This window comes from Bubalus kerabau, chromosome 2, assembly GCF_029407905.1.
Source record: "Bubalus kerabau isolate K-KA32 ecotype Philippines breed swamp buffalo chromosome 2, PCC_UOA_SB_1v2, whole genome shotgun sequence".
NCBI classification, from domain to species: Eukaryota; Metazoa; Chordata; class Mammalia; order Artiodactyla; family Bovidae; genus Bubalus; species Bubalus kerabau.
In genome coordinates this window covers 93,353,206-93,381,198 of record NC_073625.1, presented here as the reverse complement: position 1 = coordinate 93,381,198, position 27,993 = coordinate 93,353,206, and the positions used below count along the sequence as shown (strand labels likewise).

The window sequence follows — 27,993 nt, the reverse complement described above, 5'->3', positions numbered from 1 at the left end:
AACTAGGCTGGTTCAATTCTGTTCAGTTTGAAACAAAAAAGGGGAAAAGAAATAACTATTTAAATAATACAAGTGACCCCCTGTCACTCTTTTACTCAAAATTGATTAGCCAACATGATCATAATTTGACAAGAAGCTGCTCTTCCCAGTGTAGTCTGGGTCCCTTGTGTCACGTCTTGTACACATGACCTGTGTTAATTCTAATTCTAGTGTTTAAAGTTGCTATATGTTCCTGTGTGTGTTTGTTTTGTATCATATGGCCCCTAAAAATAAGCCAGATGCTTCATCTGGTGCTCACTCAAAGAAACAAGAAGGAAAAGTATCCATATAAAACTAATTTGGGTTGTTCTGATATTATATTTTATGGGACATTTCGAGATCAACTCAAGATCAATCTCAAGTATATGATACTGTCAATTTATAATCTATTGTCTGAGAAAGGTTAAATTGTACTGCATATGTAATTATTCAGGGCATTAATATTTGTTTAACCACAGGCTGGGATAAGAAACAAGTATTCTCATAGGCCAAACAAAAACATATGGATAATTCAGAAAAAGATACAGCAGAAAACATGCACATACATTTTAGAATTCACTGCTCCCTTTTGCATACATCCTAATGATTCATATGAAAATGTAGATTCATCTCCAAGTTATTGTGCTCTAAGACGACCAAGCCCTTAGAGAAAAATACTACAAAAATCAGGAAATCTACTAACTAAACAATTGCTGCTTTTTCATGGAATAATCATTCTCAGACCATGGATCAACTGTTCCCACAATCACTCTACTGCGTAACATTTCATGAAATGTGTCATAACAATACTACTATTCCTTTATACAAACAATGTTAAAATTCCATTAATAAAGAAAATATAGATTTCCTTTTCAACTCTTGTTACAGAACATTCGTCAGAGCTTTTGTGGCTTTCATTCTATTTTGGAAATTTTCTATACAATCAAAATATTTCACTGAGAAATGTTTTGTTTTGTTTCATATCTCATTTGCAACATACATCCAATAAGCACAGGATCAAACTGCTTTAGGCCAGTTTTCTCATATGTAAATCAAAGCACTGGATTAAATGATATTTAAAATCCTATCTGACTAAACAGCATATGAATCTATAAGTCAATATGCTGAAAGACATCTGAAGAGCCTGTGACCCGTGCTATACAAGTACATTCAACCTACTTATTAGTCTAAGATTATATGTTGGGCCTTGTAAATCTAATAGTTGAAATTGAGGTATTAACTCTCCAAAAAAATAACCAACAGCCCTACTCTGCCAGTTTTGAGAATTCTCCTTAAGAAAGAAAATCGTTGATAGCAAATTAGGACTCTGAACCCATTTTTAAAATGACAAGATATAAATGAAGATCACTAACATTAGAGTCAGGAGACTCACATTTGAGATCCTTTGCTGCCATTTTCTAGTTCTACATTATGACCTTGAGCAAGTCAGTGAATTGTGCCAAGTCTCAGTTTTATCCAAGTTATAAAATGAGAACAATCACCTCTATTCATTCACCAGCCCACTGTAGATGGAAGAACATTTTGTAAACTCCTAAGTCTTATTTAAATGTGAAGAAAAATTAAAAGTACTTTATATATCCTCCCCCACAGAATTATTTCCTCCAGGAGATATTAGTATCCTTGATTTAAATAAAAAATATTAGAAAACAAATTTCCCTCTGGAAACTCTTCCGAGGTGTGCCTTGTCATCTGGCCACTTCATCACAGCACCGCTGATACCCTCCTCATCATTTCTTTAAGTCGATTAACTCATATTGAGGCCAGCACTCAGCATGGGCTCCCTTCTGGTACACTGTCACCTTAGGCCTAACAAAGGAGTTGCCACTGATGTTGGTTTTGTGTGTCCACATTCAATACCCCACATAGCTGGTGACAAATTTAGAATAGTTTCATTGCTCAGTGAAAGGAATAAGTCAAGAAACAGAGACATAGTTCATCCCCTTGCCTTCTGAATGAAATTTCTTTAAATTTAAGATCCTCTAGAAAAAAAAAATCCATTATTTACTCCAGTTCTATTTTATACTGCTCAACACTTTCTACTGCCAGGAAATTCTCTCCTGTACTATCTAACTAACCAAAATCTTTCTTTTTATAATGTCTCTCATCCACATTAGATATTGGGAACTATTAGGAAAGTTAAAAGCCTTCAATAAAAGCTGAAATAAATTTGCAGGAAAAGAAAATCAACAAAGATAAGCTAATTTGGAAAATATATTATTTCCTTTGTGTTACTGAAAACCCAACAATTAATATGGCCCTAAACTAAACATTTAGAAGGGACCCATATATAGTGAAAAAAGATGAGTTAATGTTTTAGGCCTGAAATTACTTATACATCTTACTTGATAGGTTTCTAACTGGTAGCCCAATTTCTCATAAAGCATTATAGTACTAATTTCCACTTATTACAAAACAGCTTTTTTGCCTGTATGACATTGCCTCTTAGACCCCATACATGACTTTAATTAAGATCTAACTTATTCATGACCATAATTCAGATCTAACAACCAGTCTAGTCAGATCAGTGTAATTAGTCCCAGAGGGTATTGTAAGAGAGCTCATTTTTCTTTTCATCTTTATATTTTGGCAAACAAGTTGGGGTACTGATTCATTTGGAGAATTCTATAATTCAGAGGACTAAAAAGTGTGGAAGTGAATAAGCTAAACAAATTATCTTAAGAGATTCTTATAAAGGGCTCATGTGCTATTTAATTTGGTTTGTGTGCCTTTACTGTGGTCCAGAACAGAAAAAAATAATGATGATTAACCAACATCAAGCTAATAGACTCATAGCCTACTGCAAAGTTTATTAGAAAATTTAAAGGCAAGAGGTTAACCCTTGCATATAACCTGCCCACTTGAATTTCCATAGATTTGAAAGCATTTATATTCTACTCTTATTTCCATTATTTTTATTGTTGTTTTATTGAGGATTCTATTAATAACTTATATATTCAAGCAACTGGAAAGATGAAACACATTATATAGACCAAGGTGGTATAAAGCAAAGCTAATTACTCATTTAAAATGTTGCTATTACAATGTTCTTTTTTGTACTATCATTATCTGATGCTAAAATGTTGCTATTATAGTGTTCCTTGTTGTACTGTCATTATCTGATAGGCACATACCTTCTTATTCATCACTGTACTTGTAACCACCTTCAACATTATAGAAGTCTTCTCCTCCCCCTTTTATCAGAATTACCCAGTGATGTATAATGCATGCTGTTTGGTCTATACCACATAGCCAAAATATATATATTTGTAACAATTTTCAAGGAAAATATATGAGTAATGCCATGTGCCAAGTGAACCAGGAGATGGCCATTCAGTAGATGGTTAATTAAATTAGATGGTTGTTAGCCACAACCAAAGTATGTAAAACAACATCTTCCCATCCAAAAGACTAATTCAAATGCAATTAAACTAGAACAGTGGTCTATAAGTCAGGAGACCAGAATGACCATTTCAAGAACACCTTCACCCCTTGACTTCCTACCTAATCTGTAATAAGGCAGTAATCAGAGCTGTTGAGAGCTTTTGACATAGAAAGAAAGGTAGAGTTTAAGTCTTAAAATTTTGATTCCAATTCTAGCTTGATTTTATTTTATTTTTTGGTTGCTCCACTTGGTTTGTGGGATCCTAGTTCCCTGACCAGGGATTTAACCCAGGCCCTTGGAACTGAAAGTGCAGAGTCCTAACCACTGGGATGCCAGGGAATTTAAAGTTCTAGCTTCATTATCTTATCAGCTTCATAATATCAAAAGTGCTATTTACTTTCTGAGTCTTCTATGCTTCAAAATAAAATGGAAATAGTGATTTCAAGCTCAGATGTGAGGATTATATGAAAGCATGTGTGTTGATTCAGGAAGAAGAGGACCTGAAATAAAGTAGGTTCTGTCCTCCTTTCCCTCACTCCTCTTTCCTTCCTTCCCTCCCTCCTTTCCTCCCTCCCTCCTTTTTCTCCAAGTGGATCTTATTGAGGGATATTTCTCTTCTAAATTGCTAGTTATGAACATGAATTACAGAAGCTTTCTCTGAAAAGAGAAGTTGAGGAAGGAGTCTCTTTCCTCCACTCTCCCTTCAAGTTCCTTCCTTTTTTCCAATTCCTTTTTTCCACCAATCAAACTGCAAGATTAATAATAGCTGATCCTATTTACAGTAAAGAAATTGAATTATTCTAAATTAAGAATTACTTAAGCTGTATCAAAGCACTTTATAACAGCCACAGTAAGTGCCTATCTGGACCAGATAGAGAAAAATAAAAGCTTAACATGAATGACAGGGATGTAAGGTGAATAGTGGGGGATCCAGAGTGGGGAGAGAGTAGATGAGTGGGACTTTGTGATAAGAAAGGAGCAGGGGGAGATGAATGAAACTGAATTGGTAACCTGAGACCAGGCAGAGGAGTGTGCTTTATAAGCCAAGGTTTCCTCTGGGTTGATTTATTGTTGTTCGGTTGCTCAGTCATGTCTGACTTTTCGTGACCCCCATGGACTGCAGTACACCAGGCTTCCTTGTCCTTCACCATCTCCTAGAGTGCCTTAATCAGTGGTCCCCAGCAATAGCATCAGTTATATTTAATATACAAATTTCTCTTTTATTCTGGTCTTACTCAGAGATAAATTTAGTTACGGTAGTTCCAGAAAGACATCATCACAGGAAGACATCCCACATCATGGCTAATGTATTGTTGAAGTTATCACACTATAGAAATAGGGGCAGTTATTTCCATCTAAATAAACAAACATCTGAAAATTCATGATATCCCATCTCTGCACCATGATGATTTAATTATTCAAATAGAACAAAAATTGGGAAATTAACTGTGTCCTAACTTCTATCTTCACTTTTTTTCTGAGAAAGATAAAGTAAAAGATGCAGAATCTGATCAGGATGAAGGAGTTTTGTGCTTAATTGCTAGAAGCTTCTACTGAGACAGAAAAACTTGAATCTATACAGAGAGGCAGTCAATACAATACATGGAACACACTTCACCACCTAGATTGTTGTGCTGACTCAGCTTATATTTCCAGCCACCTCTGCACGTGACTCTCCTCCTTCACTGACCCTCACACCTACAATCTCCTGAAGGCACACACTGCACTACTCAGAGATTACTGAACCATCTCACAGTCTCCTTCACGCAAACCTTCACATTTGCTACATCCTCTGCTGGTATATATTCCTCTACCCTGTACACCTGACCAAGGATCAGCTGTCAGTTCTTTTTCATTCATTCCTTTACAGTTTTGCTAAGATTCTCCCTGAACAAGGTAAATGTAAAACATCTTGGTTGGATGTTCTGGGTTATGGGTTGGAGATAGATCCTAATAGGAAATGTAGTGGGATCACAGGTAACATGAAAATCAGCGACATTCCTGTGTTTTTGAAGTCTAAATGTGGAATCCAATTATTTATGGGGCATCTCCATATATATATTTTTTGGTGCCAATACTCAAATGCTTAAGAAAAAAAATCTCCCTGGTTCCACTTCTGCCCTTTCAATCTAAAACTGGACTTAATTATCTGATTTTTTCATAGCTGCATCTGTGCTTTGCTTTTTCCAAATACAAGCCTGGTACTTATGATCAGATGTCATTGGTCATCTCTTCATCAAGTCTAAGGGTGCTATTTTGCTAAATCAAATAATCTAAGCACAGAAATCTTCAGTTTCTTACTTAAAGTTACATGAAAAAATAAGCTCACCAAATCAGGATCACATTATGGGCATCCTGACCCCCAGGTCAATATATTTTTCTCACCTAGAATTTCAAAAAGTACTCAGTGAGATGTTAGCTTCTTGGGTTGTTAATAGGCAGTGATTAACATGTTACTTCTTATTAAGTACACTTGGGAACTTCTGAATTAAACAGAGTTAAGCAGATTTATTACTGGGAAGCCTTTGTTATGCTAATATGCATTGATTAACTAACTATAACACTGTGTCCAATTATACTCTCTCCCCATTTCCTATGTAACCAAATAGGAAAACAATGGTTAACAATAAATAATTGCATAAACATTTTATAAAGACAGTGCATGCTCAGTCACTTCAGTCGTGTCCGACTCTCTGCGACCCCATGGACCATGGCCTGCCACGCTCCTCTGTCCCTAAGATTCTCCAGGCAAGAACACTGGAGTGGGTTTCCATTTCCTTCTCCACTGATAAAGTATGAAGTGAGAGAAGTGAGTGAAGTGAAATTGCTCAGTCATGTCTGACTTTTGTGACCCCATGGACTGTAACCTACCAGGCTCCTCCATCCACAGGACTTCCCAGGCAAAAGTACTGAAGTGGGTTGCCATTTCCTTCTTCATATAAAAACAGTAGAGTGTATTTTGGGCTCCCAAATCATGGCAGATGGTGACTGCAGCCATGAATTTAAAAGACACTTTCTCCTTGGAAGAAAAGCTATGACCAACCTAGACAGCATATTAAAAAGCAGAGATATTACTTTGCCAGCAAAGGTCCAGCTAGTCAAAGCTATGGTTTTTCCAGTAGTCATGTATGCCTGTGAGAGTTGGACTATAAAGAAAGTTGAGCACCAAAGAATTTATGCTTTTGAGCTGTGATGTTGAAAAAGACTCTAGAATGGAATATTACTCAGCCATTAAAAAGAATACATTTGAATCAGTTCTAATGAGATGGATGAAACTGGAACCGATTATACAGAGTGAAGTAAGCCAGAAAGAAAAACACCAATATAGTATACTAACACATATATATGGAATTTAGAAAGATGGTAATGATAACCCTGTATGGGAGACAGTAAAAGAGACACAGATGTATAGAACAGTCTTTTGGACTCTGTGGCAGAGGGAGGAGGGGGATGATTTGGGAGAATGGCATTGAAACATGTATAATATCATATAAGAAACAAATCGCCAGTCCAGGTTTGATGCAGGATACAGGATGCTTGGGGCTGCTGCACTGGGATGACCCAGAGGGATGGTACGGGGAGGGAGGTGGGAGGGGGGTTCAGAATGGGGGACACGTGTACGCCCGTGGCAGATTCATGTTGATGTATGGCAAAACCAATACAATATTGTAAAGTAATTAGCCTCTAATTAAAATAAATAAATTTAATTTAAAGAAAAAAGAAAAAGACTCTTGAGTCCCTTGGACAGCAAGGAGATCAAACCAGTCCATCCTTCAGGAAATCAGTCTTGAATATTCATTGGAAGGACCGTTGCTGAAGCTGAAACTCCAATACTTTGGCCACCTGTTGCAAAGAACTGACTCACTGGAAAAGACCCTGATACTGGGAAAGATTGAAGTCAGGAGGAGAAGGGGATGACAGAGGATGAGATGGCTGGATAGAATCACCAACTTAATGGACATGAGTTTGAGCAAGCTCTGGAAGTTGGTGACGGACAGGAAAGGCTGGTGTGCTGCAGTCCGTGGGGTCGCAGAGAGTGGGACATGACTGAGTGACTGAACTAAACTGACAGTATGTTGGTTAGCACAAAATGCTTGAGTACAAATGTCAAATATTGCTATCAAGTACAATATCTGCCAATTAATTTACCCCTCTATGCTTCAATTTATTTATCTTGAAAACCAAAATAATAATATCACTTGCCTCAGAGGGTTTTTGTAAGGATCACATGTATAATAGATGTAAAACCCTTAGAAAAATATCCGGCTTATAGAAAGTGTTCAATAATGATTAGCTATTATTAGAGGAGCTATAACTACTTTGTAATCCAGGTATCAAACTTCATAATAAACCTCAATTAATATTTTTTATCTTTTCCCAAAGGCCTTCTAAGGTCCATGCACCATGGTGGTCTGCTTCTCTTTAAACTTAGCTTCTACCTCCTGGCCCATAATGGTTGCTCTAGTCCCACCAAAATCCACATTGCAGTTAGCAGGAAGTTTAAAAAAAAAAGGCAAGGGAGGGAGGCACACATGACACATGTTCTTCATAAGGGGATGACCCAGATGCTACACGCATCTTAAGTCCAAAGGCCACACTTACTTCAGGAGGTAACTAGACATATTTAGCTGTGTGATTATGTGCTAACCAAAAGTTCTGTTACCCTCGGTTCAGTCGCTCATTTGTGTCTGACTCTTTGCATCCCCATGGACTGTAGCAAGCCATGTATCCCTGTCCATCACCAACTCCCAGAGCTTACTCAAACTCATGTCCATTGAATCAGTGATGCCATCCTACCATCTCATCCTCTGTCATCCCCTTCTCCTCCTGCCTTCAATCTTTCCCAGCATCAGGATCTTTTCAAGTGAGTCAGCTCTTTGCATCAGGTAGCCAAAGTATTGGAGTTTCAGCTTCAGCATCAGTCCTTACAATGAACATTCAGAACTGATTTCCTTTAGGATGGACTTGTTGGATCTCCTTGCAGTCCAAGGGACTCTCAAGAGTCTTCTTCAACACCACAGTTCAAAAGCATCAATTCTTCAGTGCTCAGCTTTCTTTATAGTCCAACTCTCACATCCATACATGACTACTGGAAAAACCATAGCTTTGACTAGACAGACCTTTGTTGGCAAAATAATATCTCTGCTTTTTAATATGCTGTCTAGGTTGGTCATAACTTTTCTTCCAAGGAGCCAGCATCTTTTAATTTCATGGCCGTAGTCACCATCTGCAGTGATTTTGGAGCCTCCGAAAATAAGGTCTGTCACTGTTTCCATTGCTTCCCCATCTATTTGCCATGAAGTGATGGGACCAGATGCCAGTATCTTAGTTTTCTGAATGTTGAGTTTTAAGCCAACTTTTTCACTCTCCACTTCCACTTTCATCAAGAGGCTGTTTAGTTCTTCTTCGCTTTCTGCAATAAGGATGGTGTCATCTGCATATCTGAGGTTATTGATATTTCTCCCAGCAATCTTGATTCCAGCTTGTGCTTCTTCCAGTCCAGCATCTCTCATGATGTACTCTGCATATAAGTTAAATAAGCCGGGTAACAATATACAGCCTTGACGTACTCCTTTCCTGATTTGGAGCCAGTCTGTTGTTTCATGTCCAGTTGTAACTGCTGCTTCTTAACCTGCATACCTTAAGAAAAAGGAAAACTAGCTGTTAGAAGACAAATGACAGATTTTGCCATGTCAGAAGTTAAACTGATAGTTCTATGACTGACAGCCCCTATGGCAAAGACTTCCACAACAGAAATCTCCCCTCCTCTACTTTCTACCGTAAGTGAAATGAAAGTCACTCAGTTGTGTTCAACTCTTTGAGACCCCATGGACTATAAAGTCCGTGGAACTTCCAGTACAGAATACTGGAGTGGATAGCCTTTTCCTCCTCCAGGGGATCTTCCCAATCCAGGGATCAAACCCAGGTCTCCCACATTGTAGGTACGTTCTTTACCAGCTGAGCTACAAAGGAACTCTTGGGTAAACTCAGTCAAAATATTCTGAGTAGTCCTTAAAATAAAAGATAAACCTATTTGGAAGGTTGAAGTGAGAATAGGTTTCTAAAAGGAGGGAAGAACATATAGAAGAAAAAAAATGGAAGTGCATTTCAAGGTATTTTAAGCACTTGAATGTAATCAAATGTATAATTATTTTTAAAAGTTAAAAATTTTAAAAATTATAATCACTTGGATTTTTTTAATGGATGCTTTCTTGGTCTCAGAATACATGCCTCCTCTCTCTGTGTCTATTTGTTTGGCTAAAGCATGTTGCTCTATTGTGAATGGCAAAATAAAATTAGTTTCTATTCTTTGTTTCTACCATTTCTTAATAAGTGTATTTTTGTTATTAATAGCTAACAATTTTTAACACTCCTGTTTAATTTATTCTTTCTAAAAGCCCAGTGCTGTATACTATTGCTGTCCCCATCTCACAGATGGAAAAACTGAGACCAGCAAGGAGGCTATATAGCCAGAATGCCACTTCTGATAACCAATTGTTTGTAGACACCAAGCCTTAAAATTCATGCAATATTTTATCAAGCTAAGGATCTCCTTATGAAAGCAAAACCAAGAGAAGTGATCAAGAATTCAGTGCCAACGACTGCTATAGAAGACACAGGACATGGACAAACTAAAGATGTGGCTTTAAGGACAAAAAAAGTAGGGTTCTCTGTTTAGTGTTTTTAATTCCACAATTCCAATGCTTCCTCATTAAAAAAAAAAAAAATCATGATCAGACAACTTCTTTTACTAGGAAGAAATGAAAGTAGAAATGTAAAATGTCTTCACTAATGAACATCCCAGAGTTAAATTATTTAGAACAAGCAAATGATAATATGCACTGTTTAAATAATCATTTTCCAGGGATGCATAACAGATTGAGAGAAATTCTTGACACATTTGCATATCTAAAATGTGTGCTGTTGATTTCTCCACTGAATAACTCCAGAAGAACAGGAGAATGTGAGCAGGGGCTGAGCACTGGGAACTGGAGATGCTGCTGTAGGTCGTGTGCTTGTCCTGCAGTGAGTGGAGATGTTTATAAACGTACCTATCAGGAACTGCTAACTAGAGGATTAAGGCTCAACACCATGCTGACTCTGCCTCTAGCTGTGGGTGTACTTCTAGGCTGATTTACTAGGTGGCGATATAATCTTAAAAATAAGCCTTCACCTTCTGGTGCAAAAGTTTCAGCTCTCCAATTTCTCACTAGCATATTTTTCATTTCCAATGTTGCTTTTCTCTTGGTTTCATTTTTGCTGCCTTTCACACTGAAATTTCGTGTCATCTGCCCCATTCTTATAACAGAAAAACTATTAAACCATACAAGCAGGCTTGATGAAGAGAAGTTCAAAATCCCTCTGTAGTATGACCTGAATATTGGAGATTCAGTCTTTTGCTATCACTGGTTCCTGAGGGCTGACCAATATTGATATACATATGCCTCATATATCTGTGTATCTGGAATTCTCTATTTCATTGAAACATTAAAGAAGCAAACATTCTCCTTTGTGTATGTATGTGTGTGTATACATACATATATATATATATATATATATATATGCTATATATATCAGCATTTCTTAGGGCCAATAAAAGATGCAATCTGCTACTAAATATTTTTGTTAATCCAAATTCCTCACTCCCTACTTGTTCCATGCATTTTATCCTCACACATTGTACCTCCAGCCCCCAAGTGCACAGCAGTTCTGGACAAAGTTATAAAATTATGAATAAGTAAATATCAATGAAAGTGCTTAATATGCAGTTAAATTTGATAAAATACTAATTATTAGTATTTTCCAGTTTCCAGAACTAAAGTAGGAAACATCTCATCTGGAAATTGGAGACACTGAGAAAACTTTATTCCTTGTAACCTTGAGTTATCCTGAGAAAATTTCATTCCTGACCCATAGGTAATGACCCAGAAAATGCCCACTGCAAGTTCATATAATTCACCCACTTATATTGGATCATGTACTACATGATCAGCATGATGCTGGACACTGTGAGGCCAACCAAGGACTATAAGCCATTGTTTCCAACCTCAGGAAGCACAGCTGTTAGGAAAGCTCAAATGTAAGTGACTGGTGAAAAGTGGCTCTGACACATCTGCAATCAGAATTCAGACAAGGAGAGAGCAGAGTGGGTGGGTGTAAGGTGAAAGAACAATGATGGAGGATTCAAACTGACGTAGCCTGGAATAAAGGAAGAATACTGATGTAGGAGAAGGCAAAGGAGGAGGTCCAGATAGATGGACTTTGCAGTTAGGTTTGGACCAGTGTTTGAGCCAGGATCATTAAGGAGGGGAGATAATTAGAAATTTAGGTGAGTGCTACCTAGTAGAGGGAAGTAAAGTGAGATGGGTAGAAGGGTGTGGACTGGGGAAGGCAGTGAGAACCAGGCAGAAGAGCAGCCTTGATTTGACAACAAGCAGCTTTCTGGATGCATCGCAGCAACACTGTGAAAGCACAGTTTGGGGAAGACTAGCCTGGTGATGAGCATGGGAGATATCACAAAGGAAAACAGAGAAACTCAGGAAAGGTGATAATTCAGTCACAAGGAGAGAAAGGTTTGGGTTAGGAAGGTGACAGTAAAAATATACAAAAATAAATATGAGAGAAATAGTGAAATAAAAAATGCCCCAAATCTAAGACTGACTGATGTGGATTGATGACAGGAACAAAAGTTAGTGTGGCATAATGGTGGCTTCACTGAAAGAGATGAGGAAATTTTGGAAGGAAAGACACTAAGTGTGATTATAAGAATGTTACTTTTGAGATGACCCATAAGATTTGCAGTATAGCTTCCAGGAGGCAATATGAAATGTGATTACATAGCCAAAGGATTAGAGACAAATATGTAATAACTATTACTTAGAGTTAGTAGTTGGGAAAAGAATGAAATAATTCAGCCAGTCAATCAGTATATTTGAGTTCCTCTTATATGTTAGATACTGTGAAACACTGGGGCGGAAAAACACAGAGATAAATAAGGTACATAACTGAAAGACACCTACTGTATTTGCAACACAGTAAAATCAAGTCTGTATCAAAAGCCCAATGGAAGGATTAATCAGTCATGCAGAGGAAGCCTCATATTATGCCATGAAGAATGTTCTTCCAACTTATTCCAAGGGCAAAATGGAGGTTAAAAACATTTTAGAAAAATACTTCAGCCTTCTTGTCAAAGGAATAGAATGTGAAACAGCACAAAGAGGAGAAGGACCAAGTTCTACTCAAGGGAGTGCCAATGTTCAAAATGCCTAAAGCACAGGACAGAGGGAGTAGTGGGATGGGCCTGGTAAAGAAAGTCAAGGGGAGATCATAAAAGAGCTCTGTGGTGGAGAGACAGTGGCAGACTGATAAGCAAGTGACAAGGTCTTGGAGGGTTGGGTCTTGCCCATTGTTGAAGGAGAGACAAAGGAAGCATAAGCAATGAAAGTGAGGAAAACAAGTATGGTAATGAGATAGAAGAGAAGGGGACAGTTCAGTTCAGTCACTCAGTTGCGCCTCATTCTCTGCGACACCATGGACTGCAGCACTCCAGGCTTCCCTGTCCATCACCAACTCCCAGTGCTTACGCAAACTCTGGTCCATTGACTCAGTGATGCCATCCAACCATCTCATCCTCTGTCATCCCCTTCTCCTCTCACCTTCAATCTTTCCCACCATCAGGGTCTTTTCAAATGAGTAAGCTCTTTGTATCAAGTGGCCAAAGTATTGGAGTTTCAGCTTCAGCATCAGGCCTTCCAAAGGCCTGATTTCCTTTAGGATGGACTGGTTGGATCACCTTGCAGTCCAAGGGACTCTCAAGAGTCTTCTCCAACATCACAGTTCAATAGCATAATTTCTTCTGTGCTCTGCTTTCTTTCTAGTCCAATTCTCACACTCATACATGACTACTGGAAAAATCATAGCTTTGACTAGACAGACCTTTGTTGGCAGTAATGTCTCTGTTTTTTATGCTGTCTAGATTCGTCATAGCTTTTTTTCCAATGAGAAAGTGTCTTTTAATTTCATGGCTATAGTCACCATTTGCAGTGATTTCAGAGCCCCCCAAAATAAAATCTGTCACTGTTTCCATTGTTTCCCCACCTATTTGCCATGAAGTGATGGGACCAGATGCCATGATCTTGGTTTTCTGAATGCTGAGTTTTAAGCCAACTTTTTCACTCTTCTCTTTCACTTTCATCAAGAGGCTCTTTAGCTCTTCTTCGCTTTCTGCCATAAGGGTGGTGTCATCTGCATATCTGAGGTTATTGATATTTCTCCCAGCAATCTTGATTCCAGCTTGTGCTTCATCCAGTCTGCCATTTCTCATGATATATTCTGCATATAAGCTAAATAAGCAGGGTGACAATATACAGCCTTGATGTACTCCTTTCCCTATTTGGAACCAGTCTGTTGTTCCATGTCCACTTCTAACTATTGCTTCTTGACCTACATACAGATTTCTCAGGAGACAGGTCAGCTGGTCTGGTATTCCCATCTCTTTAAGAATTTTCTGCAGTTTGTTGTGATCTACACAGTCAAAGGCTTTGGTGTAGTCAATAAAGAAGAGGTAGAGATGGGGACAATGCTGAGTAAAAGTGGTAGAGGATTAGCGCAGGAGACTGAAAGGAAGAGTTTTACAGGGAAGAAATACATGACACTTTCAGTATTTTAAATTATTTTAAAAATATGTTGCTTATTAACATGCAAGTGTCCTATGGTATCTAATTGCTGCTGCTGCTAAGTCATTTTCAGTCATGTCTGACTCTGTGCAACCCCATAGATGGCAGCCCACCAGGCTCCCCTGTCCCTGTGATTCTCCAGGCAAGAATACTGGAGTCGGTTGCCATTTCCTCATCCAATTCATGAAAGTGAAAAGTGAAAGTGAAGTTGCTCAGTCGTGTCCGACTCCTAGCAACCCCATGGACTGCAGCCTACCAGACTCCTCCATCCATGGGATTTTCCAGGCAAGAGTACCGGAGTGGATTGCCATTGCCTTATCAAGGTATCTAAGTAGTTAATCTCAAAAGATGTCCCTAATGCACTATGTCTCGTGGTATTCATGACCTTTCGCAGTCACTCACACATTGAAAGTTAGCTTCCTTATGATTTCAGTTAATCAATAGTATGCAGCAGAAGTGACACTGTGACCATTAAGAAGACTTTCAAATTCTATTTCCCCTGCTTGCATATGGGAGCTCTGAGCTGACACATGAGAAGTCAGCTCCCCTAGTCCATCTATCACAAAGAGAGGCCATGCATAGAAGAGAAGCCCTGAGACTATGTGGAGAAAGAAGAGATCTAGAAATCCTAGCCTCTCAGCCAAGCCACCAGATGGTTCCACTTACCTGCAGACAATGATGCAGAACATCATGTGACTATATCCCCCCAAGAAACCTCAAGAGAGACCAGCAGAAAATGGCCAGCTGAACACAGTAAACATACAGAAATGTCAGAGAAGATAAAATGATGGTTGTATTAGGCCACTAAGTTTTGGAGTATAAGCTGCCGCTATGAAGCAACCTAGATAGCATATTCAAAAGCAGAGACATTACTTTGCCAACAAAGGTTCATCTAGTCAAGGCTATGGTTTTTCTGTGCTCATGTATGGATGTGAGAGTTGGACTGTGAAGAAGGCTGAGCGCCGAAGAGTTGATGCTTTTGAACTGTGGTGTTGGAGAAGACTCTTGAGAGTCCCTTGGACTGCAAGGAGATCCAACCAGTTCATTCTGAATGAGATCAGCCCTGGGATTTCTTTGGAAGGAATGATGCTAAAGCTGAAACTCCAGTACTTTGGCCACCTCATGCGAAGAGTTGACTCATTGGAAAAGACTCTGATGCTGGGAGGGATTGGGGGCAAGAGGAGAAGGGGACGACAGAGGATGAGATGGCTGGATGGCATCACTGACTCGATGGACGTGAGTCTGAGTGAACTCTGGGAGTTGGTGATGGACAGGGAGGGCTGGCGTGCTGTGATTCATGGGGTCACAAAGAGTCGGACATGACTGAGCGACTGATCTGATCTGATGAAGCTTAGGCTTCATCTACTCAGCAGCTGTGAAGGTAAACACCCTGTGTAAGTGACCACTGTGTGAACAAGCTCCCGCCATAGCACGTAGAGGAAGTCGGATAGGGTTTAGCCACTTAGTGAGGGTTCTTAGGGAATATGGAGGACAACACAATGACTCCAGGAGCCTGGCAAAAAGAGGAGGATGTGGCCAAAAGAATGATGTAAGAAGGCACTATAAGGACATAGGGTTTTCTTTATTAAAACAAAACCCCAAAACTCCAGGCTTTTCTACAGGGGAAACTAGCCAACCCAGCAGTCCTGTCACTCTGCTTGGCAGTCTTGTCTTTCTCTTTGGGATTTCCTCATTTCAAATATTGCTGCCACCATCTCACTAGTCCTAGAAGGGTGGTATGCCCTTTCCTTGCTCTATCTAAAGCACATTCAAAATATTCTGTGTTCCTGTAAGCATAGTTGAGGGAGGCTAGAACTTTAAAAGAGATTTTATTAAAAATCAAGGCAGATAAAGAGCAGCTAACACAGATAAAAACAAAAATGAACCATTATTCAAAAACTGAGATACCTGCTCCAGTTCTAAAGGATCAGACACCTTTGAAGGCACTTTTCCTAGGTCCCTTATGTCTTGGTTCCTAGTTTCCTTCATTTATTCATTTGACAAACATTGACTGAGCCTTTTTTGTGCCAGGCACAGCTAAGCATTGTAGTTTAAAAAATAAAAGATATAATTCCTACCCAGGAGTTTACAATGTAGTGATAAGAGTTCAATGGACAAGGAACATACAGGAGGAACAAAAATCTCTGATGGGTTTTGAGTGATGGTAGAAAGTTAAAGTACCCTCCAAGGAAGAAATGAATTCAAGAAAACCCATATGAGGTGGCCAAGTTATTATGTGAAAGAGCTTTACAGGGTGTGGGAATATCAAATCCAAGTCCAAGGAGACTTGAGAAAATGCAGTGACCAAGGTTTAAAAAAAAAAAGTTCAGTATAACTAGGAAATAATGTGATAGAGCCATAGATAAGATATGATTAAGGAGGCAGTCTGCAGCCTGAATAGGAAGGGTTTGAGGTCCATGTTAACACTCTGGATTTTATTCAGAAGGCTATGGTAAAGAAATTATCATAGGCAATTGACATAAGAAATGAGTTTCAAAGAATATTTCAGTCATTTTGGGAAAATTAGATGTGGAATGCCACATGACTCATCATCTATCCAGGATTTCATAAAATGCTTCACAGGTAATAAAGAATTTTCTTTATAAATCTTCAACTTTTAGTTTCTACTCAGCAGGTGTCAACCATGAGAGAATGGGTACATGAGGCAAATCAAGAGGTGAGCAAATTACTCACTCTTGTCCTTCTAGTACAATCTCAGGGCACTAACTAACTTAAGAGAACTTGAATTGTCAGTTTTTCTAAGCTGGTCCCTACAATGCATTAACCATATAGACAGGTTCCTTAATGTTCTGCTGGTCCACAATCCTCGAAGCAGAAGTATAAACTAGAGTTGTTCATTTCTTTCCCAGGATTGTCCCCATGGAGTGTTGATCTTCCTGCTAGTAAACTGGAGAAATTAATGACATGTCAGGAGTAGACTAGGATCAACGGCACATACCCAAAAAGGGTTCTGTCCCAATAGTAAATGTCTTCAAGTAACCCATTACAAATGAACAGGTATCTATCTGCAAATGACATCACTATTTAGCTCATTTGCTTGAAATTAAATGCCAAATATAATTTTAGTTAGAAACATCCCTGTAACAATAGGAGCTGTATAGAAGTTTTGTTTTGGAAATATTTCTTTCTTAGGACGTTTGTTGTCCTAAGAAGGAAATATTCCTCTTCAGACTCCTCCTTGCCTTAAATGAGATTAACAGACATTTCTGTGTCTCATGTTCATTTTTTTCCTGTATGAAGAATAAAATGGGGGCAAGGAACATAATGAGAGTTGTGAAAATTTGAATATTTATACCCTGAGAAGAATTATGTCAATTTGATATGGTAATGTTTTAAATGAAATGCTAATAAGTAAATGACTGTGTAATCTCACCCTCTCCTATGACAATCATTTGATGAAACTTTAAGTCAGCTCTGTGATTTAATATGACGGGCCAAACTTTCAAGGGCAGTTTTCCTTCCACTGGGTGCTTAATTTGGGACTGTGAAAAAGGACGCTTGGTGAAAGCAAATACTGTATTACAGTTGAATTATGGTTGCGCTGACTAATTGCAGTTCTGGCCTCTGAAAACCTGTGTGGGCTGACAGAACCATGATGAGACACGGTTTGTCAGAAGAGAGAAGTCACTGTGGGGAATCAGGCTGCAGAAGATTCATTGACTTCAATGCCGGCCTTAAGATTTGTGAGGTCAGGAACCTGGAGTAAAATATGAGGCTAATTGACAACAAAGCTATTTAAAACTGACCTTGCTCACCTTGGAGGATAACCAAGGAACTGACTGTTCCACTGCACTCTACCACTGCCGACCATGAGGAGACACATGTCGGGCTGGCTAGGGCAGTCCCCACCAGGGAGAGCTTATGTGCACAGTCATGCTAGTAATACCAGAAAATCCACCTACTCTGGCATGGTGGTACCCTCACTGAGCACCAGATCTTTGTATAAACTTGTTTTTCCAACATAATTAGCATACTGTTAGCAATTCTATCCAAGAGAAAATGCCTCTCCTTTAGCAGATCAGCTTAGGGAAAGGGTGAGTATAGCCAGTTATGGTTCCCCAACTGACAGTGTTGTTCTGCCCACAGAGAAGCCTGGGTTAGAAGAAAACATCAAGAAGGGAGAGAGAGGAATATTTTAAAGGCCTCCGACAAATGAAGAGATGAAAGGAAACAAATATATTCTATATACTTCCAGGGGTAACAAGACAAAAATTCTCTTCTGAGGGAGCCCAGAATTGTCATATAAATTTAAGAGCCATATTGTACTTTGGAACTACAATGGCCTTATATTGTCCAACTCTTTCACTACACAGATAAAGAAAAATAGGGTTTGAAAAGCTGTGTTGATTTTCTCAAGGTCATAGTTATTACGGTTCTCCAGAGGAAAAAACCAATAGGATATACACATACGCATATATATGTATTATATACAAACACATACACATATATATACAGAGTTGAACAAGGTAGGAGTTAGGGACAATGACCCTCCATGAAGTTAGAAATCCATACAAATTTATAATCACCCCTCCCTGTGTCACATCTGTGGATTCAGCCAACCACAGATCATGTAGTACTGCAGTATGTATTTACTGGAAAAATAAAATTACATATAAGTGGACTCAAGTAAATGCTTTGTGTTGAAGAACCACTGTGTGTGAATATGTGTGTGTGTGTGTGTGTGTGTCTATGGGAGAAGTGAAGAGGAACTCAAAAGCCTCTTGATGAAAGTGGAAGTGGAGAGTGAAAAAGTTGGCTTAAAGCTCAACATTCAGAAAACGAAGATCATGGCATCCGGTCCCATCACTTCATGGGAAATAGATGGGGAAACAGTGGAAACAGTGTCAGACTTTATTTTTCTGGGCTCCAAAATCACTACAGATGGTGACTGCAGCCATGAAATTAAAAGACGCTTACTCCTTGGAAGGAAAGTTATGACCAACCTAAATAGCATATTCAAAAGCAGAGACATTACTTTGCCAACAAAGGTTCATCTAGTCAAGGCTATGGTTTTTCCTGTGGTCATGTATGGATGTGAGAGTTGGACTGTGAAGAAGGCTGAGCGCCGAAGAATTGATGCTTTGGAACTGTGGCCTTGGAGAAGACTCTTGAGAGTCCCTTGGACTGCAAGGAGATCCAACCAGTCCATTCTGAAGGAGATCAGCCCTGGGATTTCTTTGGAAGGAATGATGCTAAAGCTGAAACTCCAGTATTTGGCCACTTCATGCGAAGAGTTGACTCATTGGAAAAGACTCTGATGCTGGGAGGGATTGGGGCAGGAGGAGAAGGGGACAACAAAGGATGAGATGGCTGGATGGCATCACTGACTCAATGGACGTGAGTCCCAGTGAACTCCGGGAGTTGGTGATGGACAGGGAGGCCTGGCGTGCTGCGATTTATGGGGTCGCAAAGAATCGGACATGACTGAGCGACTGATCTGATCTGATCTGATTTATTATTGATATAAGAACCCAGTTTACATGATTATGAAAGTGATGGGTTTCAAGATCTGCAGCCAGTAAGCTTGAGACCTAGGAGAGCCAATGGTATATTTTTAGTCTGAACACTGGTATGCTCTAGACCTAGGAAGAGCCAGTATTTCTGTTCAGATTTGAAACTATGTCCCAGATCCTGTGCAGGCTGGAGGAATTTCTCCCCAATTTGAAATGTAGCCAGGTTTTTGTTCTATTCAGGCCTTCAAGTGAGTAGATGGAGTTCACCCAAAATAGGGAGGACAATCTGCTTTGCTCAGTCTACCCATTTGAAAGTTAATCTTTTCCAGAAACACCCTCACAGACCATCCAGAATAATGTTTGACCAAATACCTGGCACCCTGTCTAACTGACACAAAGAGTTAAACATCACACACAGCTTATTGGGGAAGATTCCAGCCTTGATCAGCCATCCTCACTTTAGTCCAGTTCTCTTTGCACTGAGCCACACGGCCAATTCAAAGTGAAATTACATGCAAGGCCATTAAATAAGCCTGGGTATTTCATTTTAATCAAGTTAAGATCCCTTCAAATAATTATATGGGACATTATTCATCTATTGATTTTTTAATTCAAAAAATAATAATTGAATTGCATTTGAAGCTCTTAGAACCCAAAACAATGAGCTTGAAAGAGGCATTTCTACACAGATAATCAGTGATCTATCCACCAAGTCATTGGAATAGAATGTGTCCTCTACCTGAGTACCTACAACTTCCTGTGGGAGAGTTTATAAAACCAGTAGTGAGAAAAATACCTCAGATATGCAGATGACACCACCCTTAAGGCAGAAAGTGAAGAACTAAAGAGCCTCTTGATGAAAGTGAAAGAGGAGAGTGAAAAAGTTGGCTTAACACTCAACATTCAGAAAACAAAGATCATGGCATCTGGTCCTATTACTTCATGGGAAATAGATGGGGAAACAGTGGTAGACTATTTGAGGGGGCTCCAAAATCACTGCAGATGGTGACTCCAGCCGTGAAATTAAAAGACACTTACTCCTTGGAAGAAAAGTTATGACCAACCTAAACAGCATATTAAAAAGCAGACATTACTATGCCAACAAAGGTCCATCTAGTCAAGGCTATGGTTTTTCCAGTAGTCATGTATGGATATGAAAGTAGGAGTAAAAGGAAAGCTGAACACCAAAGAATTTATGCTTTTGAACTGTGGTGTTGGAGGAGACTCTTGAGAGTCCCTTGGACTGGAAGGAGATCCAACCAGTCCATCCTAAAGGAGATCAGTCCTGAATATTCATTGGAAGGACTAATGCTAAAGCTGAAACTCCAATACTTAGGCCACCTGATGTGAAGATCTGACTCATTTGAAAAGACCCTGATGGTGGGAAAGATTGAGCATAGGCGGAGAAGGGGATGGCAAAGGATGAGATGGTTGGATGGCATCACCAACTCAATGGACATGAGTTAGAATAAACTCCAGGGGTTGGCCTGGTGTGCCGCAGTCCATCGAGTTGCAAAGAGCCAGACATGACTGAGCAACTGAACTGACTGAACAGAATGAGAAGAGAACTCTCTCTCAAACGGTGCTCACTTCCACTGCCACACTGCCTTCAGTTCAGTTCAGTTCAGTCGCTCAGTCGTGTCCAACTCTTTGTGACCCATGAACTGCAGTATGCAAGGCCTTCCTGGTCATCATCAACCCCCAGAGTTTACTCAAACTCATGTCCATTGAGTCAGTGATTCCATCCAATCATCTCATCCTCTGTTGTCGCCTTCTCCTCCCACTTTGAATCTTTCTCAGCATCAGGGTCTTTTCAAATGAGTCAGCTCTCCGCATCAGGTAGCCAAAGTATTGGAGTTTCAGCTTCAACATCAGTCCCTCCAATGAATATTTAGGACTGATCTTTACGATGAACTTGTTGGATCTCCTTGGAGTCCAAGGGACTGTCAAGAGTCTTCTCCAACACCGCAGTTCAAAAGCATCAATTTTTCAGTGCTCAGCTCGCTTTATAGACCAACTCTCACATCCATACATGACTACTGGAAAAATCATAGCCTTGACCAGATGGACCTTTGTTGGCAAAGTAATGACTCTGCTTTTTAATATGCTGTCTAGGTTGGTCATAACTTTTCTTCCAAGGAGTGTCTTTTAATTTCATGGTTGTAATCACCATCTACAGTGATTTTGGACCACAATGCTTAAGATCTACAAAATCCTGCAAAACAATACCACATCATGTCCATTTTTGGAAATACTACATCAGCTGGCCTTCACAGAAGAGACAGATTCATTCACTCAATACTTTACATGGAAGCCATACTGGCAAACTTCATTTCTGGATGTTTGTATTGTATCCTTTGACTCTTACACCAGGAATTTGGGTAGGGAGGATACAAGTCATCATCAGGACATGGAAGTGTACCCATGTGAATTTTTCCCCACTAAAAGAGAGGAAATGCGCTTAATGTCAAAGAAGCTTCACAAAACTGTGGTTATAAAAGAAGGGTGAATTCTAATTATTCCCCTAGAATGATTTGTAAAACAAAAACACTGTTTTTGTTTTTCTAAATCTGTAGGAATCATATCTCCTGCACGGGGATAGATAATTTCACTGGAATAAGGAGGTTATTTGTGTATTGCATGGGGATCGTCTAGTTTCATTTTCTGTGTGCTCTGAGAACTGAGCCTGCATGAGTGTTTCTCCAAATGAGAAAGCAAAAACAATTATATCATTTCTATTTCATTCCAGCTTACTTAATAAAGGAGAAACAAGAGAGTTTAAAATTAATTGCAAGAGCCAGACTAGTACTGGGCAAGTTAATAAAGAGCTTTTATGAACTGTAATTTTTATTTATTTATTTGTCCAATTAATTATTTATTATATGCATTGGATATGGCCAGTTTTTAATAGCCTTTTGGGTGCATTCAACGCTGTAATTACCCCCAAAATGAGCCCTGCTTTTACAACTTGTAACCTAATCAGATTCAGGAAAACAGAACATTCACATATGGAGTAAATGGAATTCACTGAGCTCTGCCTCGAATAGAGGTTTCAGGGAAGTTTTTTCCCACCAATAAAAGGTTGTGCTAATCTCTATAGGTATCTATCAATCAGTGAGTCAGTAAATAAATTATTAATCACCTACTATGTGATAGGCAAGATGAGGAGGCAAAGAAAGTACCTAACAGGCTATACATCCTCAAGCAAAACTAGCAGTTTTGATAATCAAAACTCCTTATTCCAGTGAAGTTATCTATCCCTGTGCAGGAGATATGGTTCCTACAGATTTAGAAAAACAAAAATACTGTTTTGTCATTACAAATCATTCTAGGGGAATAATTACATCTACATCTACTATGTACCAAGCATACTACATATATCCTCTTTCAAAGCTTTACATTAATTCTACAACAAAGACATTTTCACTTTCATTCTCCTATCTTACAGACAAGAAAGCTGACTGAATAGCTTAAATGATCCATCTCAATGTATTAGCCGGACATAATATGTGCTCCCTTTCTGGTGATATTTAGAAAATGAATTAACTTGCCTATATGCAGATTAAATAAAATTAGTACTTTTAATATCATTTTTATTAGGTATAATTCACATAAGATAAAACTATCACTTTGAAGTGTAAAAGTCACTGGCATCTAGTACATCCATAGTGAGGAAAAGTTTATATTTTAACTTTTCTAAATTGTTGATACTTTAGAAAGAACACTCACTGACCTGAATGTCCACAGTTTTGAATTTTAGTTCTTACTTGTCCAAACCATCTTTGTGACCTTGGCTAGGTTGTTGAATTCCTATAGAACAGAAGTATCTCTCTGGAGAATAGTCAATGATTTTCACTGCTTTTATCAAAATCACCTTGAGAAACAGTTTAAACTACCTGGCTTTGGTCCATCCCCAGAGTATGATTCAGTTGATTTGACATATGTGATTTTTAGCAAGCTAAATTTAAGAACTATTAAACTTGATAATTTCTAAGATTCCTTCATAGACTTATATTTTATGGGACCCATGATTTCATAACACAAAGCTGGGGCTTTAGCAAAAAAAGCTACTTAAAAAAAAAAAAAGCTGAAATCAGATAGAGGGGCATTGGATGCAACACTTGTATAAAGCTCTCTGACATATTTTTTTTAATGATTAAAATTATTTGGAAAACTATATACAAAGTGCATGTGTCTTCCAGAGAAGAGTAAAGCATGTAATAGAAGCCAATTCAGGCAGCAAATGGTCCAAAGAAAACTCAAATTCAATTTTTGAAAATGGGTGTTTTCTGATAAGTACCAGTTGAACTGCCCCTGCTACTTTGAATTATAACCACATAAGTCATCCATGTTCAGTCATCATCAAGCTGCATGTTTATCCCTCATATAATATGGTGACTCCTATGAAGAATATACACTAGACATTTTCCATGAAAAGTCTGATTCAGAAGGCAGGTTTCATTCCAAGAATACATGTTCAACTTCCTTGATATTTTTATTATCACAAAAGGATAGTAATCAATGACATTTTATTTGAGATGATACGATAGTTCATTTTCTTGTGACACAGTTGACCAAAGAACAAAGGTTCCATGTGATTTGTATTTGTCAGTATTCACATGAATTCCTTTCCCAGCTATTTCCTTTCTTGATCTTGGTTTGCCATTCATAAATGAGGTAGAAACAGAAAATCCAGACTTGATTTCCGGCAAATGCTGTACTTAAATGGTCTACCATTACTTACCATGCATTCAAAATACAATCCTTCCCTCCCATGGCATACTCTATTTGTATGCTTTCAAGATGTGTGGTGAGTCAGTGCTGAGGTGTCTTACTGAAAGAGTATACATTAGTGTAAGCTGACTCTACTACCATTTGCATCAATGTGGAAGAGGTTTCTCGGCAAATAAAATATATGAAGGCAGAGCTGAGTATTATGAGACATGAATTCAAGTCACGATGACTTTATTTTTCTCAGATTTAGTCTTATCAGACAGTAGTTTTGGGAATTTCCTTTCTACTTAGGCTCACTTTTGATCTGAGAGTGGTTTTTCTTTGCTCCTTCAATGCACTTCCCAGTCTATTTCATAATCTCTGTCACAGTCTTCATGGGGCTTCCCAGGTGGTGCTAGTGGTAAAGAATACTCCTGGCTAATGCAGTACACTTAAGAGGTAGGGGTTAGATCCCTGGGTCGGGAAGATCCCCAGGAGAAGGAAATGGCAACCCACTCCAGTATACTTGCCTAGAGAATCCCATAGACAGAGGAACCTAGCGGGCTACAGTCCATAGAGTCCCAGAGAGTCGGATACAACTGAAGTGACTTAGCACACATGCATGTCACAGTATTTGCATTTCCCGTTAGTCCAACTTACTTATCAAGAATTACCCAATGAAGACTGTTGCTCTCAGTATTTCCTTTAAATACAATGTGATTTTTTTTTTAATGCTGCAAAATGGGTTCAAATATTTCTTCCCTGATTATAAGATAAAGACTTTTTCTGATCTTATTAGAACATATCACTGCACACTATTTTAGTAAGAGGTGTCTTATTTTATAATGCCTTACAAAAGAATACCACTCTCCTCTTGCTCCATCCCCTAGTTACCCCACTCCCCCTACCTCCACACACAAACAAAGCCCTGTATTCTTAAAAAACATCTTCTTCCTTTGATGGGTTTATGGTTGCTTTTAATATCTTGTTAGGACAAAGGAGAGAGACAGAGGGTGAGAGCTTATACTGAAGGGCTATGGATTCTATGCCCCGATCAGTAATGCTGAATAGCTGATGCTGAACAGTTCTATGACCTACAAGCCCTTTTAGAATTAACACCCAAAAAAGATGTCCTTTTCATTATAGGGGACTGGAATGCAAAAGTAGGAAGTCAAGAAACACCTGGGGTAACAGGCAAATTTGGCCTTGGAGTACAGAATGAAGCAGGGCAAAGGCTAATAGAGTTCTTCCAAGAGAATGCACTGGTCATAGCAAACACCCTCTTCCAACACCACAAGAGAAGACTCTACACATGGACATCAACAGATGGCCAACACCAAAATCAGATTGATTATATTCTTTGCAGCCAAAGATGGAGATGCTCTATACAGTGAGCAAAAACAAGACCAGGAGCTGACTGTGGCTCAGATCATGAACTCCTTATTGCCAAATTCAGACTTAAATTGAAGAAAGTAGGTAAAACCACTAGACCATTCAGGTATGACCTAAGTCAAATCCCTTATGATTATAGAGTGGAAGTGAGAAGTAGATTTAAGGGACTAGATCTGATAGACAGAGTGCCTGATGAACTATGGACGGAGGATCATGACACTGTACAGGACACAGGGGCAAGACCATCCCCATGGAAAAGAAATGCAAAAAAGAAAAATGGCTACCTGAAGAGGTCTTACAAATAACTGCGAAAAGAAGAGAAGCAAAAAGCAAAGGAGAAAAGGAAGGATATACCCATTTGAATGCAGAATTCCAAAGAAAAGCAAGGAGAGATAAGAAAGCCTTCCTCAGTGATCAGTGCAAAGAAATAGAGGAAAACAAAAGAATGGGAAAGACTAGAGATCTCTTCAAGAAAATCAGAAATAGCAAGGGAACATTCCATGCAAAGATTGGCTCAATAAAGGACAGAAATGGTATGGACCTAACAGAAGCAGAAGATATTAAGAAGAGGTAGCAAGAATACAGAGAAGAACTATACAAAAAGGATCTTCATGACTCAGATAATCATGATGGTGTAATCACTCACACTCACGTAGATCCAGACATGCTGGAATGTGAAGTCAAGTGGGCCTTAGGAAGTATCACTACGAACAAAGCTGGTGGAGGTGATGGAATTATAGTTGAGCTATTTCAAATCCTGAAAGATGCTGTGAAAGTACTGCACTCAATATGCCAGCAAATTTGGAAAACTGAGCAGTGGCCATGGGACTGGAAAAAGTCAGTTTTCATTACAATCCCAAAGAAAGGCAATGCCAAAGAATGCTCAAACTATTGCACAATTGCACTCATCTCACACCCTAGTAAAGTAATGCTCAAAATTCTCCAAACCAGGCTTCAGCAATACGTGAACTTCCAGATGTTCAAGCTGGATTTAGAAAAGGCAGAGGAACCAGACATCAAATTGCCAGCATCTATTGGAGCATCAAAAAAGGCAAAGAGTTCCAGAAAAACATCTATTTCTGCTTTATTGACTATGCCAAAGACTTTGACTGTGTGGATCACAATAAACTGTGGAAAGTTTTTAAAAAGATGGGAATACCAGACCACCTGACCTGCCTCTTGAGAAATCTGTAGGCAGGTCAGGAAGCAACAGTTAAAACTGGACATGGAACAACAGACTGGTTCCAAATGGGAAAAGGAGTACATTGAGGCTGTATATTGTCACTGTACTTATTTAACTTATATGTAGAGTGCATCATGAGAAACGCTGGGCTGGAAGAGGCACAAGCTGGAATCAAGATTACCAGGAGAAATATCAATAACCTCAGATATACAGATGGCACCACCTTTATGGCAGAAAGTGAAGAAGAACTAATGAGCCTCTTGATGAAAGTAAAATTCAAGAGTGAAAAAAGTAGGCTTAAAGCTCAACATTCAGAAAACTAAGATCATGGCATCCGGTCCCATCACTTCATGGCAAATAGATGGGGAAACGATGGAAACAGTGACAGATTTTATTTTGGGGTCTCTAAAATCACTGCAGATGGTGACTCCAGCCATGAAACTAAAAGACACTTACTCCTTGGGAGAAAAGTTATGACCAACCTAAACAGCATATTAAAAAACAGAGACACTACTTTGCCAACAAAGGTTTGTCTAGTCAAGGCTATAGTTTTTCCAGTAGTCATGTATGTATGTGAGAGTTGGACTATAAAGAAAGCTGAGCATGGAAAAATTGATGCTTTGAACTGTGGTATTGGAGAAGACTCTTGAGAGTCCCTTGGACTGCAATGAGATCCAACCAGTCCATCCTAAAGGAGAACAGTCATGGGTTTTCTTTGGAAGGACTGATCTTAAGCTGAAACTCCAGTACTTTTGCCACCTGATGTGAAGAACTGACTCATTTGAAAGAACCCTGATGCTGGGAAAGATTGAGGGTAGGTGGAGAAGGGGACGACAGAAGATGAGATGGTTGGATGGCATCATCAATTCAATGGACATGAGTTTGAGTGAACTCCAGGAGTTGGTGATGGACAGGGAGGCCTGGCGTACTGCAGTCCATGGGGGTCGCAAAGAGTCGGACACAACTGAGTGACTAAACTGAACTGAACTGATGCTTTGTGTCTGATACAGTTTTATATCCCCCAACTAACCTGCATGATTTTCTGTTTCTGTTTGATCACCTTGGTCAGCCCAGCTGCTCTCACCATCACTGAGTCCCAGAGAACAGCCCTGAAAATTCCAAGCCCACAGGAGT

The 27,993-nt window shown here is 39.1% G+C and overlaps 1 long non-coding RNA gene across 1 annotated transcript in view; it reads right to left on the bottom strand.

Annotated features, from left to right (window-relative positions):
* Positions 1 to 16,521: 16,521 nt before the first annotated feature.
* Positions 16,522 to 27,993, bottom strand: part of LOC129644812 (uncharacterized) — a 35,516-nt gene continuing 24,044 nt past the window's right edge. Inside the window, exon 3 of the long non-coding RNA XR_008710990.1 lies at positions 16,522 to 17,005. This is a non-coding gene — a long non-coding RNA (uncharacterized LOC129644812). The remainder of the gene's footprint in view (positions 17,006 to 27,993) is intronic.